At 47.1% G+C, this 17,849-nt stretch overlaps 1 protein-coding gene across 1 annotated transcript in view; it reads right to left on the bottom strand.

Moving 5' to 3' along the window:
* Positions 1 to 17,849, bottom strand: part of CNBD1 (cyclic nucleotide binding domain containing 1) — a 199,747-nt gene that overhangs the window by 158,642 nt on the left and 23,256 nt on the right. The window lies entirely within an intron of this gene.

Raw genomic sequence — 17,849 nt, forward strand, 5'->3', positions numbered from 1 at the left:
ATAAATTATTTTAATTAAGAACCACAATAACGTACCACATAGAAACTAATAACAGGAAGAACACTTCCAAGAAAATATACATTTTATCATATCTCAGTAGAAGATAAAAAAGCTTTGTTATTTTATTATTAAATAAAAATATGAAAAATAAGTTAATTAAACACTCAACTCAACAATCTAGTCTGGGAACTATAAAATAGAAGAAAATTGCATGTTAAGAACTTATTAAAATGAAGGGAAAGGTTATCGCATTTTCAAATTCTTATAAAAATAAACAGAAGTGAGAAATAAAGTGGAGTCGCTTCTTAGAAAAGGACAATAGAACAGATAAACCTCTGGTATATTTGACTTAAAACAAACAAACAAAAAAAACACAGGAAGATCCCTGGTCAGGTTTGTCAGAGCACCATCCCCATAAGCCAAGGTTTGGGTTCAATCTTCGGACAGGGTACATACAGGAACAAACCAATGGATGAATGCATAAATGAGTGGAACAACAATCTCTAAAATCAATCAATTAATCAATCAATAAACGAGAAGAACTCATGATATTCAGAAATAATAATGAGAAAGGAGCTATAATCTTAGCCAAGGAAAATATTGTAACCTCTGATCCACTAAGTAAATAAGTAAGAGAAATTCAAGATGAGGTAGGAACTTGAATAGAAAAAAACTATTTTGAATTCCAAAGACATACAGCTGCAGCAATCACTAGAGATGATTCAAGTGTACAGATTCAAGAGAAATCAACTGCCAGCTGAACACCGCAGGGTGAAGACAGGTGTTCTTTTCACCCCTAAAATATCACAAAATAGGAGAACTCACAAAGATAAAGAAATTCCCACAGGCACAAATCATGGAGGAAGAGTTAACAGTGGACGTGAGGGGTCACCAAAATTCCAGAAAATGCAAACCAGATGAACAATGGTAACCAAGTTGAGCTTCAAGTGTCTCTGTTCTGTTAAAGGTCTCCAGCTGAGAGAAGCCCATGAGAGTGAAAGATTTACTGCACAGACCCCGGGAAGACTCAAGAATCAGAGGCACTGGTGCCGCTGAAGGAAGTAACAGGAAATGGAGTTGAGACACTAAAAACAGTGGACAACTGGCTGAACATGACCATAAAGATATTAGGTCTCGCCGAAACCGGTTTGGCTCAGCGGATAGAGCGTCAGCTTGCGGACTGAAAGGTCCCAGGTTCGATTCCGGTCAAGGGCGTGTACCTGGGTTGCGGACACATCCCCAGTAGGAGATGTGCAGGAGGCAGCTGATCGATGTTTCTCTCTCATCGATGTTTCTAGCTCTCTATCTCTCTCCCTTCCTCTCTGTGAAAAATCAATAAAATATATTTAAAAAAAAAAAAAAAGATATTAGGTCTCCAGGCCCTGGCCGGGTAGCTCAGTTGGAGTGTTGTCCCCATATGCTGGGGTTGCGGGTTTGATCCCTGGTCAGAGCACATAGAAGAATCAACTACTGAATGCATGAATAAGTGGAAAAACAAATCAATGTTTCCTTCTCTCGCTCTCTCTCTCTTCCTTTCTCTAAAATCAATCAATAAATTTTTTAAAAAATTAGATCTCTATTATTTCTAGCTTCATCCCATGTGGGGAGATGGCCACCTCTTTCCAGTCCGGTGACTCGCTCTGCGCAGGCCCCAGGTGGTGGAAGACAAAATGAGATGCACTACAGCAAGCACAGGTCTGCACACCAAATTGTGAGGCCCCCTCCCTCCCATCATCCCACCCCGGGAACACTGCCTCGAGGCTCTGAACCCTACGCACATGTGGACACAAACATGGATTTTAGTTTATGTTCTACCTGACATGGACAACTTATGCCTAATTAGCCTGGGATCACTGAACACGTTTCCATAACACAGTATACCAAGGTCATCATTTTGTCAACTTTGTACTAAAACTGCAATGTCACTTAAGACATCTGCCCACCACTTCCCCATCATGAGTCCCCAGGGAGATTTCCAACCCTAATCCCTTGCCGTATCTCATTAGATATTGATGGTGGAAAGGCCCATTTATATTTTTTCAATTTTTTTAAAGCCAGGAGCATTCATAAGACCTGATTAGAAATATTGTTGGGGAAAAGGTTTCTGAGAAAGTTATGTTTCCTCCAGATAAAAAAAAGAAGACACAACCCTCACCTTCCTCCCCTTCCCGCCTCAATCAGAAGCTGGTGGAGCTGTGTCCCCACCTCCCCAGGTCCAGTCCAACCACTGCAGGCCCTGATCCAGGCAGCCGGCAAAGCTGTGTGTGTTCATTAAGATACTAACGACATGCTGACCACCCAGCAAATTCAGAGAGCACCAAAGTGCACGACAACTTCACTTTAAAACACTTCAATGTCTACAGTGGATTAGCCATGTGGGTTAGCAAGGGCAGAGGAGAGAGGAATGAGCAAGATAAATAGAGTTTATGGTGATAAGGGAATAAAAAAGGACAGATGACTTTTGTGGGTCTAGCCAGGTGTCTGTAATTTTATAATGTTCCCACTTCCCTCACTACCTCCCCAAATAAGCCAATCTCTACAGGTAGACCAAAGCATAGGAGGACTTTGTAAGAATTCTATGAATATCTCAAACTGCTTCTGTTTTAATGCTTTCTCCCATTTTCTGAGCTGCACCATCAAACCAAAATTGGAGGAAACGTAAATATTCTTACAGCTGTCAAAGTGTTTATGTTTTTAAATAGATATTTTAAATCCATTCAGCCTTGAAGCATTATGAGACGGTTTCCATGGTTACTTCTGTTAACTCCAGCAGCCATAAACATTTAGCAGCTGCTTAAAACAAATTAGTGTCATCAAGCATTTAAAAAATTTTTTTAGAAATGTTGATCTTGACTACTAGGCATCTCCATAGTAAGAATTCTGAGCACTCAGCAGGTGTGTTCCCACAGTGAGCAACGGGCCGCACTCACTGAGAAATGCACATCTAAACTACTCCCTTTCCCTTCTGCTTCTATCTGTGGCTCCAACTGCTGGGGGGAATGCTGGACACACATAGGTGTGCCTGTCAAAAGTGTTAGATTAGATCAACATGAATTAGTCAAGGTCTTCACTTTTATGGTAGACTAGAGGCCCGGCGCACGAATTTCATGCACTGGGAGGGGGGGTGTCCCTCAGCCCAGCCTGCACCCTCTCCAATATGGGACCCCTCGGGGGATGTCTGAATGCCAGTTTAGGTCCGATCCCTGTGAGACTGCTGGCTCCCAACCGCTTGCCTGCCTGCCTGCATGATCAACTCTTAACCACTCCCCCTGCCAGACTGATCAATGCCTAACTGTTCCCCTGCTGGCCCGATCATCCCCAACTGCCCTCCCCTGAAGGCTTGGTTCCCCCCAACTGCCCTCCCCTGTAGGCCCAGTCGCCCCTAACTGCCCTCCCCTGCCAGCCATCTTGTAGCTGTGAGTGCCACCATCTTTGAGGGTGTGGCAGCAATTAGCATATTCCCTCCTTATTGGCTGTAAGTGCCGCCATCTTTGCAATGATGTGAGGGTCAATTAGCATATTCCCTCTCTTATTAGATAAGATTATAATCCTATATAATAAAGCCGTTATATGCAAATTGACCATCACTCCAACACACAAGATGGCCACCCCTATTTGGACACATGATGGTCACCACAAGATGGCCGGCAGGAGAGGGCAGTGGTGGGCGATCAGGCCAGCAGGGGAGAGCAGTTAGGAGTAATCAGGCCAGCAGAGGAAGGCAGTTTGGGGCAACCAGCCCTGCAGGGGAGGGCAGTTGGGGGTGACCAAGCCAGCAGGGGAGAGCAGTTAGTGGTGACCAGGCCAGGAAGGGAGGGCAGTTAGGGGAGACCAGACCTGCAGGGGAACAGTTAGGCATCGATCTGGCTGGCAGGGGAGTGGTTAGGGGTGATCAAGCTGGCAGCAGAAGCAGTTAGGGGCAATCAGGAAGGCAGGCAGGCAAGCGGTTGGGAGCCAGCAGTCCTGGGTTGTAAGACAGATGTCCGACTGCCCGTTTAGGCCCTATCCCAGTGGGCCTAAAGGAGCAGTCAGACATCCCTCGAGGGGTCCCAGATTGGAGAGGGTGCAGGCTGGGCTGAGGAACACACACACCCCCATGCACAAATTTCTAGTTATTTTCTATTTTAGTAGGTTCAGAGTTCGTATTTCAGGAAATTAATCCCTTTTTCTGAGAGATGCTTTTTTTTCAAACAGTATTAAAAGACTTCTAACAGAATATTGGGAGACCCTCTCTCACTTCTGCCTGGCCTCTCTCACACAGGGCAGCCACTTTTGACTGTTTTTATCTTACTTACACTGTTTTATGTCCCCCACTTTCCAATAGAGTTATATAACTGTACAAAAATTGCAATAACTTTGGTTGACTCTATACAGAATGGGGAGAAGTAGGTTTACAGTTGTGAGTATGCAAAACAGAGTTTATTTTGTATTATTATTTATTAAATACTGTATTACTTTCCATATGAACAACTGTAAACCTACTTTTGCCCTCCCCCGCATTTCGTGTTTAAGGAATTCCCCTCTGAAGAGTTCCATAAACAAGATTCCTTTGCTGTTTGCTTGTTTGTCTGTCTGTTTAGCTTCTCCTGCCTGACACTGCACTATGCTTCCCTCCTCATGTAAACAAATCTGAAAGAATATTTTTTTAATTAAACATACTTAGGTTTCATACTTGTGGGAAAGAGAGGTAAGAATACATTATCAAAAAACAATTACAGGATAAACAATGCTTCTGCTTAAATCACCTTCTATTTAAAACCAAATATTTTGCTTGTGCTTTAAATTAGAGTAGATATTACAAAATTCTTTTTAAATGTTTATTCACATTCATACATAGAATGGTCATTTCGATGAACTTGCTATAAAGTTCTAGTATCGCTCTTCTGCTTCCTGCTATGGTTTCTAAATCAGGAGTAACTTTGGGGCCCAAATACCTCAAATCATAAAATAGTCCCATAGGCCCCATATGTAATTTTGAAATATAAATCTATAATCTGAAATGAAGCAGATTTTCTTTTATTTTTATTTAGGTTTTTATTTTTAAGAAGATTTTATTGATTTTTTAGAGAGAGGAACAGAAAGAGAGGGAAAGAGAGAAAGAAACTCCCAAGCAGGCCCCGACAGAGGATCAAACCCGCAACCTGAGTACGTGCCCTGACCAGGAAGCGAACCACCTATTGGTGTATGGGACAATGAGCCACACTGGCCAGGGACTAGGCAGATTTTAGAATAGATATTTTTATGTCCATGTATTTTTAAAGATTGGAAATTGTAGGGAGCGGCTATAGGGTTAAGCCTGGGACTGACCTGTTGGCAAAGCCACAAACAAGTCCCAGCACAGCCCTCTTAGCATAATTAGGTTTGACCTTATGAGCTCCCTAGATACTATCTAGGTAGCTAATGGGCTGTGGGAGGGGAAGCAAGTGCTGCCAAAACAAGTGAAACTCACAAGATCATTATAACTATGGTGCCCACCGCCTTGTTTACCTCTGGCTATAAAACAAAAGCTCAGCTTGCTGTCTGGGTCCCTCTCTGTGGCCTCAGCCAGGCACAGGAAGATCCACCTAGACCCAGCTTATTCTCTTTGTCTGTCTTTTATACATCCTTCACCACCCCCTCTCAGGCTCACCCGACCCTTGGCTGAGCTGGCCCGGCACAAGAAATAGCACTTTTCCACCCTCAGAGTCACTGTTTAGCAAGCAGAGGTACTGTAGGTAGGAAGGAAGGAAGGGTGAGTGGGAGTGAGGGAGAAGCTCATGGCTACTACAGCTTTATTAATTGCAAGGAAGTCATCATTCTAAAAAGAATTTGGTCCTCCCAGTGCTGTAGGTCTCACTGATTTCTACATTTCATTTCATGCACATCATTGGCCCATTTGGTGCAACTTCTTATTCCTCTCCTCACCAAGACGGAGACGTAATCTTTCTGTTTCAGACATCTCCACAATCATTTAGATTATAAATTATTGCTGAATATTTCATGAGATGCCTTTTATAATCAACTAGAGGCCCGGTGCACAAAAATTTGTGCACTCAGCGGGGAAGGGGGTTCCTCAGCCCATCCTGTGCCCTCTCCCAGTCTGGGACCCCTCGGGAGATAATGACCTGCTGGCTTAGGCCTGCTCCCGGGTGGCAGAGGGCAGGCCCAATCCCTGGATGCAGCCCCTGGTCGGGCTCAGAGCAGGGCCGATTGGAGAGTTGGGGCGCCACCCCCTGACACGCACAGAGCAGGGCCCATCAGGGGAGTTGGGGCTCCATACCCTGTAACACACAGGGCAGGGCCCAACAGGGGGTTGAGGAGCTCCCCCCTCTCACTCACAGAGTAGGGCCAATAGGGGAGTTGGGGCACTGCCCACTGTCACACACAGAGCAGGGCGGATCAGAGGGTTGGGGCGCTGCCCCCTGTCATGCACAGAGCAGGGCCCATCAGGGGGGTTGGGGCTCCATACCCTATCACCCACAGAGCAGGGCTCATCAGGGGGTTGGGGAGCTCCCCCCTGTCACACACAGAGCAGGGACCATCAGGGGGTTGAGGAGCTCCCCTCTGTCACTCACAGAGTAGGGCCGATAGGGGAGTTGGGGCACCACCCCCTGTCACACACAGCAGGGCGGATCAGGGGGTTGGGACGCCGCCCTCTATCACCCACAGAGCAGGGCAGATCAGGGGGTTGGGGTGCCGCCACTGTCACACTCAGGGCAGGGCCAATGGGGAGGTTATGGTTCTACCCTGTCACACACAGAGCAGGGCCCGTGGGATGGGGGAGTTGGGGCGCCGCACCCTGTCACACACGGAGCAGGGCCCGTGGGGGGGTGGGAGTTGGGGCGCCACACCCTGTCACACACAGAGCAGGGCCGATCAGGGGGTTGGGGCGCAGCCACTGTCACACTCAGGGCAGGGCCGATGGGGAGGTTATGGCTCTACCCTGTCACACACAGAGCAGGGCCCGTGGGGTGGGGGGGTTGGGGCGCCACACCCTGTCACACACAGAGCAGGGCTGATCAGGGGGTTTGGGCGCTGCCCCCCATCACGCTGATCCGGTGCCAGGAGGCCTCGCGGCTCCGCTGATCCCAGTGCTGGGAGGCATATTACCCTTTTACTATATAGGACAGAGGCCTGGGGGCTGACTGGTTTTCCCTGAAGGTGGGGGTCCCCACTGGGGTGCCCGGCCAGCCTGGATGAGGGGATGATGGCTGTTTGCAGCTGGTCACACACCCTTCATTGTGGGGGTCCCCACTGGGGTGCCTGGCCAGTCTGGGTGAGGGGCTGAGGGCTTCTTTCAGGCTGGCGGTTGTTGATTGAAGCTCCCAACGGCTCCTTTTTTTATTTTATTCTGGGCCAGCTTTAGCTCTGGCTCTAGCTCTGAGAGCAGGTATCTGGTTTGTTTCGGTTCTATAATCGAAACAATGTATAACTTCAGCTCTGAGATCCTGGCCTATATTTGTTAGAATGTTTCAAACTGCCAGCTCAGAGGCCGGCAAGGCAGGCGGGGAACGTTGGAGTCCGCAGTCACAGGAGCAAGCAAGCCTCATGTTCGCTTCCAGCTGCCTGGCTGCCGGCCGCCATCTTGGCTGACAGTTAATTTGCATAAGGATACGCTGATTAGCCAATGGGAAGGGTAGCAGTCGTACGCCAATTACCATGTTTCTCTTTTATTAGTGTAGATCTGTAAGTCAAAATGTGGGCAGCCTTTGACACGCATGTATTTTTATTGTTATTATCATTTTCAATATAATTAAATTCTTTATTAAAAATTACTGATTTTCATGTATTAAAATGAATATATGTGTTAATTTTTCTCTAACATGCTACTATTTCTGCTACATCTATTCGTATTTGGAAAAGTACATATCAGGTCAATGTTAGGCACTCATAACACTTACTGATTTGAACAGCAGGGCATTGCTATCATTTTCTCTAACATTTCATTTACATTAGCTTTATATTTAGATCAGAGGTTCTCAACCTTGACACTCCTTACACTGTGGGCCAGACACTGCTTTAAGGTAACGAACTTCAGGGTATTGAAGACATGTTCTTGGCCTCCACTCTCCAGATGTCAATGGGACCCTCAACCCAGCTGTGACAGCCAAAAATACCTCCCGATGTTGCTAGATGTCTCCTGGGAGGCAAAAGCATCCCCAGTTGAGAATCACGGTTTAAATCAATGAATCTAAATTCTAACTTTTGATTTTTAAAAAAGGTAGGCATTAGAATGCTGAAAAACTAGAATGTCTGTAATTCAAAGTAGCTCAAGCAGGTAAGAAATATTGCTCCCAAATCATATTTAATTATCCATCCACACTTTCGTGTTTCTACAATGTGGATAAGAAGAGTAACACACGTACTACAAAGGCATTTCTAGACTGTAGGAAAGCTTACTGAACGAACACTGTGTACAACCCTGACCCCACAAAAACCACAGCAACAACCAACAAAACCGTCAACCTTTCCAGCGACGCACGAGAACTTCCTTAGCTAAGTAGGAAACGTACAAAAACAAGGTTCCCACACAGCCTTAGCTTTTAGACTCCAATTAATCTGTTCTCCTTTTTCAAGCACAAATTATTTCATGTACATTTTTTTCTTAATGTCAATTATCTGAGCTACTCTTCTAATATTATCTTCTCCAGAGTTTCAATTAGCCATCTGTGAAACAGTATGAGTCTCATGTTTATTCTTTATTGTCCTGGAAAAAAGCTGACAATATCAAGTATTATAACCTTAAAAACTGAAAATAAAGGGGGAAATGTCCTTTTAAAAAAATTTTTAGACAATGGTGCCTTTTTTAAAATATATTTTTTATTGATTTCAGAGAGGAAGGGAGAGGGAGAAAGAGATATAGAAACATCAGTGATGAGAGAGAATCATTGATCAGCTGCCTCCTGCATGCCCCACACGGGGGATTGAGCCCGCAACCCAGGCAAGTGTCCTTGACCAGAATGGAACCCAGGACCCTTCAGTCCACAGGCTGATGCTCTATCCACTGAGCGAAACTAGCTAGGGCAAAAATGTCCTTTAAACAAAATGTTTTTCTTAAATAAAAATGCTTATTTTGCTCTTATTCAATTGGCACAAAATACCCATTTAATGAAGCATTTTTTAATTTATCAGAGGATGCTGGATGAAGACACAAACCAGAAACAAGTCCCTCTGATGGCAAAGCAGCTCCTCTCAGGTAACCACCCCAACAAGAAAAAAATAGCATAAAAGTTGGACAAATTTAACAAAAACAAAGGAACAAACAAATGTGGGATTGTGAGAATTTCTACGAAAACCAAAGGAGACAGGAGCACCATGCTGGAGAAGGGGCCCCCACGGGAGCTCAGCAGTCTTCGCTGTTTCCCCTTCAGCAGAGGACAAGAAGCCAGACAGCAAATAAAACTCAACCACTCAACCAAATTTCACAGGCTCGCGGTGCCAGGGAGACTAAGTAAGAAATCAGGGGTAGCCCAGAAGGAAAAGACCCTGATCAACATTCCACGTTTTCCAATGAAACCCCCAAAAAGCTACACTTTAGGAACAAGGGCAAACAAAACCAGCCCCCGAAAAGCCTGAATCCCGCCCTGAATTCTCCAGCTGCTACTATTTCTGCCACAAAACAGTGCCGTTTTCCATATGAGCAACTAGACACCTGCTTTTGCCCCACGCTGTATTTTTGTCACCTGAATGGCACAGTTTGATTCGAACACGATGAATAGAGGTCACTGGGCCAAGCCAAACACTTCCAGCTCCCAGTACGCTTCCTGGGGCCCAGACATCCACGCACCCCGCTGGCCTCGGCTCTTCTTCCCTCACTGGGCGGAACCTGGGCGCAGGGACGCAGGGGCCCTAACAAGGAGCGCTCAGATGCGCATGGAGACCCCGCTCCCCGCGCAGCCCCCGCCCCCCGCCCTTCAGTGCCCTCTGCTCTCTAAGCGCTCACACCTGGAGGCCAGGTGGCTCTGCGCCTGGATCCCGCTTGACTGCCACACCTCCCCAGGCCTCTCCCCGCGCCCTCGCTCCTGCGGGCTATTCTGAGCCAGAACCCCCAGCTGCGCCACAGCTGTGTTCACAGGTGGAGCTGCCTGCTCAGTGTGCACTTGCTTATTGTCTAACGACGGAGCGACACTGATTTCCAGGAAAGCGGGCGATGCGGCTGCTGATTCTCCACGGTACCGCGCGGCCTGATGATCACATCTCTGCCCTAGCATCGCTCGGCTTCTGAAACTGACAGACCTCCAGGTCAAAGAAAAGACACACCGACGACCAGGAATGAAAGAGAAGGTGCCACTTGAGGTCCCACCGATGACGAACTTAGATTGCGAGAGGTTTTCTTTTTTTATTATTATTATTATCTTAGTTTTAGTATTTTAGAGAAAGAGGAAGGGAGAGGGAGGGAGAAAGATATTTCCGATCAGCTGCCTCCGCATGCCCCTACTGGGGATGGAGCCCACAACCAGGGCATGGGCCCTGACCAGGAGTCAAACTGGTGACCTTTTGGTGCGTGAGCCACACGGACCAGGAGAGGTTGTTTTTACTGCTGAATTAGAAGGTCCTTTCCGTATTCTGGATAAGTCCTTCATCAGTGAGCCTTTCACAGATATTTCCTCCCAGGCTGTGACTTGTCTCCTCCTCTTGCCATTGTCTTTCTCATAGCAGAAGTTTTTAATTTGAATGAAATCTAGTTTATCTGTTATTTCTTTCATGGATCGTATCTTTGGTGTTGTATCCAAATGGATGAACTTGTTATATTTTCTCAAAAGGTATAAAATCTGAAAATAAATGCTCAGTGAGATGGGCTGGGAGCTGGATGCTCCCTGAGGAGGAGGAGACGTGTGAGGAGGATGTGGCATAAGCACTCCCACCCACCTCATCGCTGCGCTCCAGACAGAGGGCCAGGCTGGGCTGCGGAGCTCACCGCTCAGAGCTGAAGCTGAGCCAGCCGCAGGCAGCCCTGCTCAGCCAGGGCACTGCTCACCACACCAGCCCCAAAGGAATTATTTTTGCTACTTGTTTGATTTGCCCCATTCTTTAAAGTGATACATTTCCAACTATACATTACAGTCTCAATTGTAAGGACAACCTGATACCATTGTAATTAACGAACTATTAATAATAAGAAAGGAGCAAAGGGAAGGCCAGACATTATAGGCATGTTCCCTGCGAAACCTTAGAAGAAGGGGACCGGACAGAGGGAAGGTGGACCCATATCCGGTAAAGTCAGGGGACTAACAAAGGTGCTTGCCTGCCAGTCTCACCTGTGGGAAAGGTCATTGGCCAGAATGGGCGTGGCCACTGCCAGCCCACAAAGGTTGGGGATGTTTAACCCCTAAACATGGTGTTCTCGCACTCTCTTGGTTCCTCTTGGCACGCCTGGCTCACAGCTCACGCCTGGCTTCCTGCCATTCTCCCCGGTGGCCCACGGCCATGCAGACCCCACGCAATGGACTGATGGGCTGCAGCGAGCCTGGTGCTGCACTGGACCCGGCTCCCAAGGGAAAGGAAAATCCAGACACTGGCTTTGCTTCCAGCTCTCCGGAGCCCAGCTGCCTGTCACTGGCCAGGGGAAATGGACGTTGGAAACACTGGACAATCCCAGGGGCTGTACATGACAAGCATAAGCGTGAATGACAAGGCGACAGGGCAGAGATAGTACATTCAGGGGGTCGAAAACTGCTAAGAGAACAGATCCTCAAAGTCCCCATCACCAGGAAAAAACATATACTTTCCCTCCTTTCCTTCCCTTTTCTATGAGATGGTGGATGTGAGCTAAACTAGCTGTGACCCTGTCGCACTGTAAGTGTCCGCTCAGTGCCTTGTCATGTATAGCTCAGCCAGCTGAGGACTTCCAATACATTTTCCCACAAATTTCCTTGGAGACTGAACTTGAAAAAAAGAAAATAATGAGATAAACACCAGGTCAGGCCCAGCTACAGTGAACAAAAAAATAGGGCAAAGCAAATATGCAAATTTCTAGGGCGGGAAAGATTCTAACTTGAGGTGAAAAGTAAAATAGTCACCCCGACATGAAGTCTCACCTTTAACGCTTGCATCAATATTGAAATAGAGTAGACCTTTCTACGGGCTCGGTTTCCCCCAAATCCTTCTGTCTGTTAAGATCCTAAACCCCAAAGGCGTATGGAAGTGGGGCCTGTAGAAGGTGCTTGAGTCATGAGGATGGAGCCCTTATAAAGAAACCCCCAGAAAGCTCCTCCCTGTGACCGTGTGAGGACATGGAGGAGCCAGGAAGAGGGCTCTCAGCAGACGTGGAAGCTGCAGCCACCTTGATCTCAGACTTCCAGCTTCCAGAACTGTGAGAAATGAATTTCTGTTGCATAAGCCACCCCATCTGCAATATTTTTAAAAAATTAATTTGAGAGAGAGAGGAAGGAAGAAAGAGAAACTAATGTGAGAAGTATTGATCGGTTGCCTCCTGTATGTACCCTGACTGGAGATCAAACCCACAACCTGGGTATGTGCCCTGACCAGGAATCGAACCCACAGCCTATTGGTGTATGAGACGACGCTCTGACCAGCCAACCCACCCAGCCAGGGCCGGTCTCTGGTATTTTTGTTATAGCAACTCAGATGGATTAAGACATATCTACACAGTAAAAAAAAAAAAAAATCGTTTTCACAAGAAATATTATAACGAAGCTATTTGCTTGTTTCCAAACAATAGAACAAATTATAAAGGTATAATTTTTTTTTAAATACTAATTAATTTTTGACTGTGACCAAATAATAGTTTCTGAAACTCCAGTATTAAGAGATCACTGGCAACTTTGTAAACCAATGTAAACATATGATAAATAACTGGCTGCTGTTGTTTATTCATAAGCTGCGAGGGAAATGTACATATTCTTTCCTGGAGGACAAACAATGGGATGCTTTGTTCTTCTGAGCTCCTAGGAGCCTCTTTCTACCTCAGCTGTAGCAAGTGCACAGCGCGGTCACTTAGATGAAGCCCCGGCGCTGTGTCGGCCTCCGGGAAGGGGAGTGGGCAGGCCTGGAGGGCCCGGAGGGGACCGAGCACGACCTGGGCCTGTACTGCTCACGGGCTCGGGCTCAGGGCAGCAATGACCGTAGGAGGTGATAAATGTGCCGTTGTGTTGGTTAGTGGACTGTGTATCAGAGGTAGGAGGGCGCACAGATCACTCAGTGAAGAACGGGAGGAGTTCAGTCAAAACCCGGTCCTTCTGACTCACAGTGCCTGAGCCTCCCACCCTCCGTGGAGACCGAGGCAGCGCCTCCCTGTCTGTCCCTCAGCCACTGCTGGCGGCTTCCCGTCTGTCCCTCCCTCACTGTCTCCTTAACCCATAATTCTCTTCCCGTATGCTCTTTCCTTTCTTCCTCAATACTCACCTGAGGACATGTTTTTATTGAAATAGAGTAGACCTTTCTACGGGCTCAGTTTCCCCCAAATCTTTCTGTCCTGACTTCTGTTTTGGGGAGTTGGATCTGACATGCTGAATGTGAATTTTTTTCTTTTTTTAAAGACGAGTAGGTTTCAATGGACAGTCTTGGACAGTCTTCTCCAAGGTGAGAGAGAGAAACATCTATCCGGTCGGTTGCGTCTCGTACAGGCCCCGACCAGGGTTCGAACCCACAACCTTTAGGTGTGTGGGATGATGCTCCAACCACCTGAGCCACCTGGCCAGGTAGCTCCCTTCCTTATATCATAAGTGATCACTGCTCCCGTCAGAATCTAAATTGCTTTCAGTGGTCACACTTTACTCACTAACCTATGTTCCCTTTGGCTTCAAGTAAAGCCTTTCTTTCCCAGGAGGGGGCCCCTCTCACTCTGTCCACTTTCCTCCCAACCACTTGCAACACAATTCAGAGCACACAGGCTTCTGCCCCTCCCCGAGAGCCCGGGGAAGATCGAAGATCGGGGGCAAAAACACATCCCTGCTCAAAGCACATCTCCCTGGGAGGCAGGGCGTGAGACCCACAGGGCATCTGGCCTCTAAGCCTCCTGAGTCTATCAGCCAGACTCCCAAATCCCCGGGGACTGTCCCCAGCACTGCTGATCGAGCTTTGCTCACAACTCCTCCTCCTAATGGTCTTCAGATGCCATTCCCTCCCAGGGAACATCTTTAATTGGAGGAAGTAAGAGAAAAGAACAGCCCTAACCGGTTTGGCTCAGTGGATAGAGCATCTGCCTGCGGACTGAAGGGTCCCAGGTTCGATTGTGGTCAAGGGCATGTACCTTGGTTGTGGGCACATCTCCAGTAGGGGGCGTGCAGGAGGCAGCTGATCGATGTTTCTCTCTCATCGATGTTTCTAACTCTCTATCCCTCTCCCTTCCTCTCTGTAAAAAATCAATAAAATATATTTTAAAAAAAGAGAGAGAAAAGAACAATGGGCCCAGTTTTCCCAGAGGATCTTAAACTGCTCTTCACAGCTCATTTACACATTTCTCTCTCCTCCTACCCTTTTGGCAGCCCCCACAAACGCACAGACGTGTTTCTTTTTTCCAGAAATTAGTCATTTATAAAATAAACCAATTAGTCACTTATAACAAGAAACCAATTTTTTTTACCCAAGCAGTCCTTAGCTGCATGTTAGACGCTGGTGGGGTTACAGGCATCACAATCAAACACAGACATGCGGGAGGTTGATTTGCCCAGCGTTCTCCTTGTTAGTAGTCAAGTTCAGCAAATTCTCTGATGTTTCCAAGACTGTCCATTGAAACCTACTCGTCTTCAAAAAAAGAAAAAAATTCACATTCTGCATGTCAGATCCAACTCCCCAAAACAGAAGTCAGGACACAGCCGTCGCACCCCAACCAACTCCAGACAGCCACTGACAGGTGACCCCAATCTCCACACCCACAGTCCACTCCCCACATGACCCTCCCAAGGGCTGGTCACACCAACATTAAAGACCCACATGACATCTGCCTTCGCACCTGCCTCTCCCTCCCTCGAGCATCATGACACCAACCTCCTTGCCCACTTGTTTGCGATGTGCCTTCCTGGGCCACTGCACTGTGTCCTCCCTGGAATGCACCCCTCATGGGACCTGCTGGGCTGGCTCTCATCTCCTCGATGACCCGTCGGGGTCACCGCACAGAGAGGACTCTGTCGTTACCATCGCACTCACTCCCCTACTGAGAGTAGTGCTTCTTCCTGCACTGACCGCTCACGAGATATGCGTGTTCATGCTCTCACTCTTACATGGAATGTCAGCTCCCCAGGAGGGAAAGACGGTGAGCTCACCCTGCAGCCCCGTACCAGCAATGCTGCCGGAAACCCACAGCGTTCCAAAGTGTGTGCTGATTTCATGAGTTTAGGCGTGAAAAATAAATCAGTCAAAATTATTTAGAAGTTAAAATTCCCAGCGATGTTTTAGCTCATAGCTTTCAATGTTTAACCACGAGTCATCTCCCCCTCCTTCTGAAATACTTTCTCTTTTGAAATGTCATCCCTTTACCAACGGGTACACTCAGCAAAACCGTCGATCATGCCACTCAGTGTTCATCCAGGGACTGAGCACAAACACACAGCAATCTGACCCCTGTCCCTGGAACCAGTCAGAGCAGCTACAACCAATACATTCCAGGCCAGACCTTGGAGAGACCTCCAGAGTCGCTCTGGTTCATCCCGTTTCCAGATCTATAATCCTTCCACTGCGGCCTCCACTGCTCTTCCATAGACTTTCCCTCTCCTCACCCAAGGATATGTTTTTATTGATTTTAGAGAGAGAGACAGAGAGAGAGAGAGAGAGAGAGAGACATCAATGTGAGAGAGAAACATTGAAATGTTGTCTTCCATACCTGTCCCACCCAAGGATCAAACCTGAAACCCAGGCATGTGCCCTGACCAGGGATCAAACCCTTCGCTGCACAGGAATCTATGCTCCAACCAACTGAGCCACACTGGGCACTTCCGACCATTTTTCAAATTATTCAGAGTCCTTTCCATTGCTCACAATCTAAAATCCTAACTAACATACCTGATAAGCTTACATTCAATCTCATACGCCTTCAAATACATGACTTAACAGGAATCTCCCAACTCTCTCTCTCTCTCTGTCTCTCTTTTGTCTCCCTCATCTCTTCCCCCATACTGTCTGCTCTGCACACACGTCCCAGTTACGCCTTGCCCTTTGGTTCCTCCAGCCCTTCCTCTCAGGTGACATCTCCCAGATGCGCCCTTTCCTGTGATTTTAATGTTTCAAACTCAGTTATCCTTCCTCCCCTCCAGCACTGTTGACTCAGAGCTGCTCAACTGAGGTAGAAGGTAAGAATTAATCAACATAACGAAGGCAAATCACACTGAGTAATCAATGAGCAATAGTTTCTTCATCTTGTCAGGCAGAGTTACATGTCTTCAAAAAGAGGTTACTGTTACCCAAAATTGATTTCTTTTTGTTAAAATCACAGGCAGAATGACAAAGTGGAGAATTTTAGAGAGTGTAAGGTAGTTGCTTTTAAAAAGTGTTGTCACATCATGAAGTCGCCCATCAAGCCAGTCAGGTTCAGCAAGTCCCAGGTAAACACAGGGCTACAGACCTGACAACTTTCCACCAATGCCCGGGTCTCAGCTGAACTACGTGCGAACATAAAGCACTCAGCCCACTCGATGGGGTCCACAGGGTCACAGAGAGATGAATAATATTACCAAACACAGCCAGCACACACTGAGAGGCCCCCAATCTCCTCTCCCACAGTTTGGGGATGGGAGAAAAACCAATGATTTGTTTCTAACCAATAAAATCTGGCCAAGGTCAGGTCTCTACAGGCCCTTGGTTAGATCACATAAGATTTCAGTTTAGCAGAATGAGACTCTTCCTGGCTGGCTTTGAAGATGGAAGCTTCCTGCTGTGGAAGGTCTGAGCGAGGGCCACACAGCAGATCGGTGGCACCTCTAGGAGACCTCCATTGAGGGCCAAGAAGGGAGCGGAGACCGCAGTCCTACAACCACATGAAACTGAATTCTGCCAACAACACAGGTGAGCTTGGAAGGCGACCTCATGTTCCAGAAAGGAACACCACCAGGCAAGCACCTTGATTGAAGCCTGTGACATGAGCAGAGGACCCGCCAAACTTGCCCAAAGAGACAATAAACATATGTTGTTTAATGCCACTGAGTTGATGATAATTCGTTACACAGCAACAGAAAATGAATAACTAGTATACGAAGGCGACAAGCTAAAAAGCACATTTCGTAGAAGAACAAACACAAATTGTAGACTTAACTTATACATTGCTCTTTTACTCACCAGCTTTTCTATCGTATCCACCTCAAAGCAGTGACGTGAGGCTTAAATCAGAAATTTTATAGAGAGAAACTACAGCTTTGTGTGAACATTAAAGATCCTATAAAGTGAGTTCCCTTTTCAGCTGCTCCGCTGTTGCCATTCAGTGGCTGGGTGCAGTTACAGTACACTGACCTCCAAATAGCTAACTTTAAAAAGATAAAAAACAATTCGAAAGAATCCTATATAATAAAAGCACAGCGACCGAATGGCAGAACCCCCTGAACAACCAGTCGCTATGACGCACACTGACCACCAGTGGGCAGACGCTCAATGCAGGAGCTGCCCCCTGGTGGTCAGTGCACTCCCACAGTGGGATTGGCTATGGACCCGCCCTCTGAGTGGGAGCTAATCCCTGCAGGCCACGCCCCCCACCAGTGCACGAATCCGTGTACCAGGCCTGGTGTGGTTCAATTGTTTGAGTGTCTTCCTGTGCACCAAAAGGTTGCCAGTTTTGAGTCCCGGTCAGAGCACATGCCCGGGTTGTGGGCTCAGTCCCCAGTAGGAGATGTGCAAGAGGTAGCAGATCAATGTTTTGCTCTTATCATTGACATTTCTCTCTCTCCCTTCCTCTCTCTCTAAAATTCAATTTTAAAATATCTTTA

This window comes from Myotis yumanensis, unplaced genomic scaffold (genome assembly GCF_028538775.1).
Source record: "Myotis yumanensis isolate MYYU_CA2020_CCGP unplaced genomic scaffold, mMyoYum1.0.hap1 SCAF_15, whole genome shotgun sequence".
Lineage (NCBI taxonomy): Eukaryota > Metazoa > Chordata > Mammalia > Chiroptera > Vespertilionidae > Myotis > Myotis yumanensis.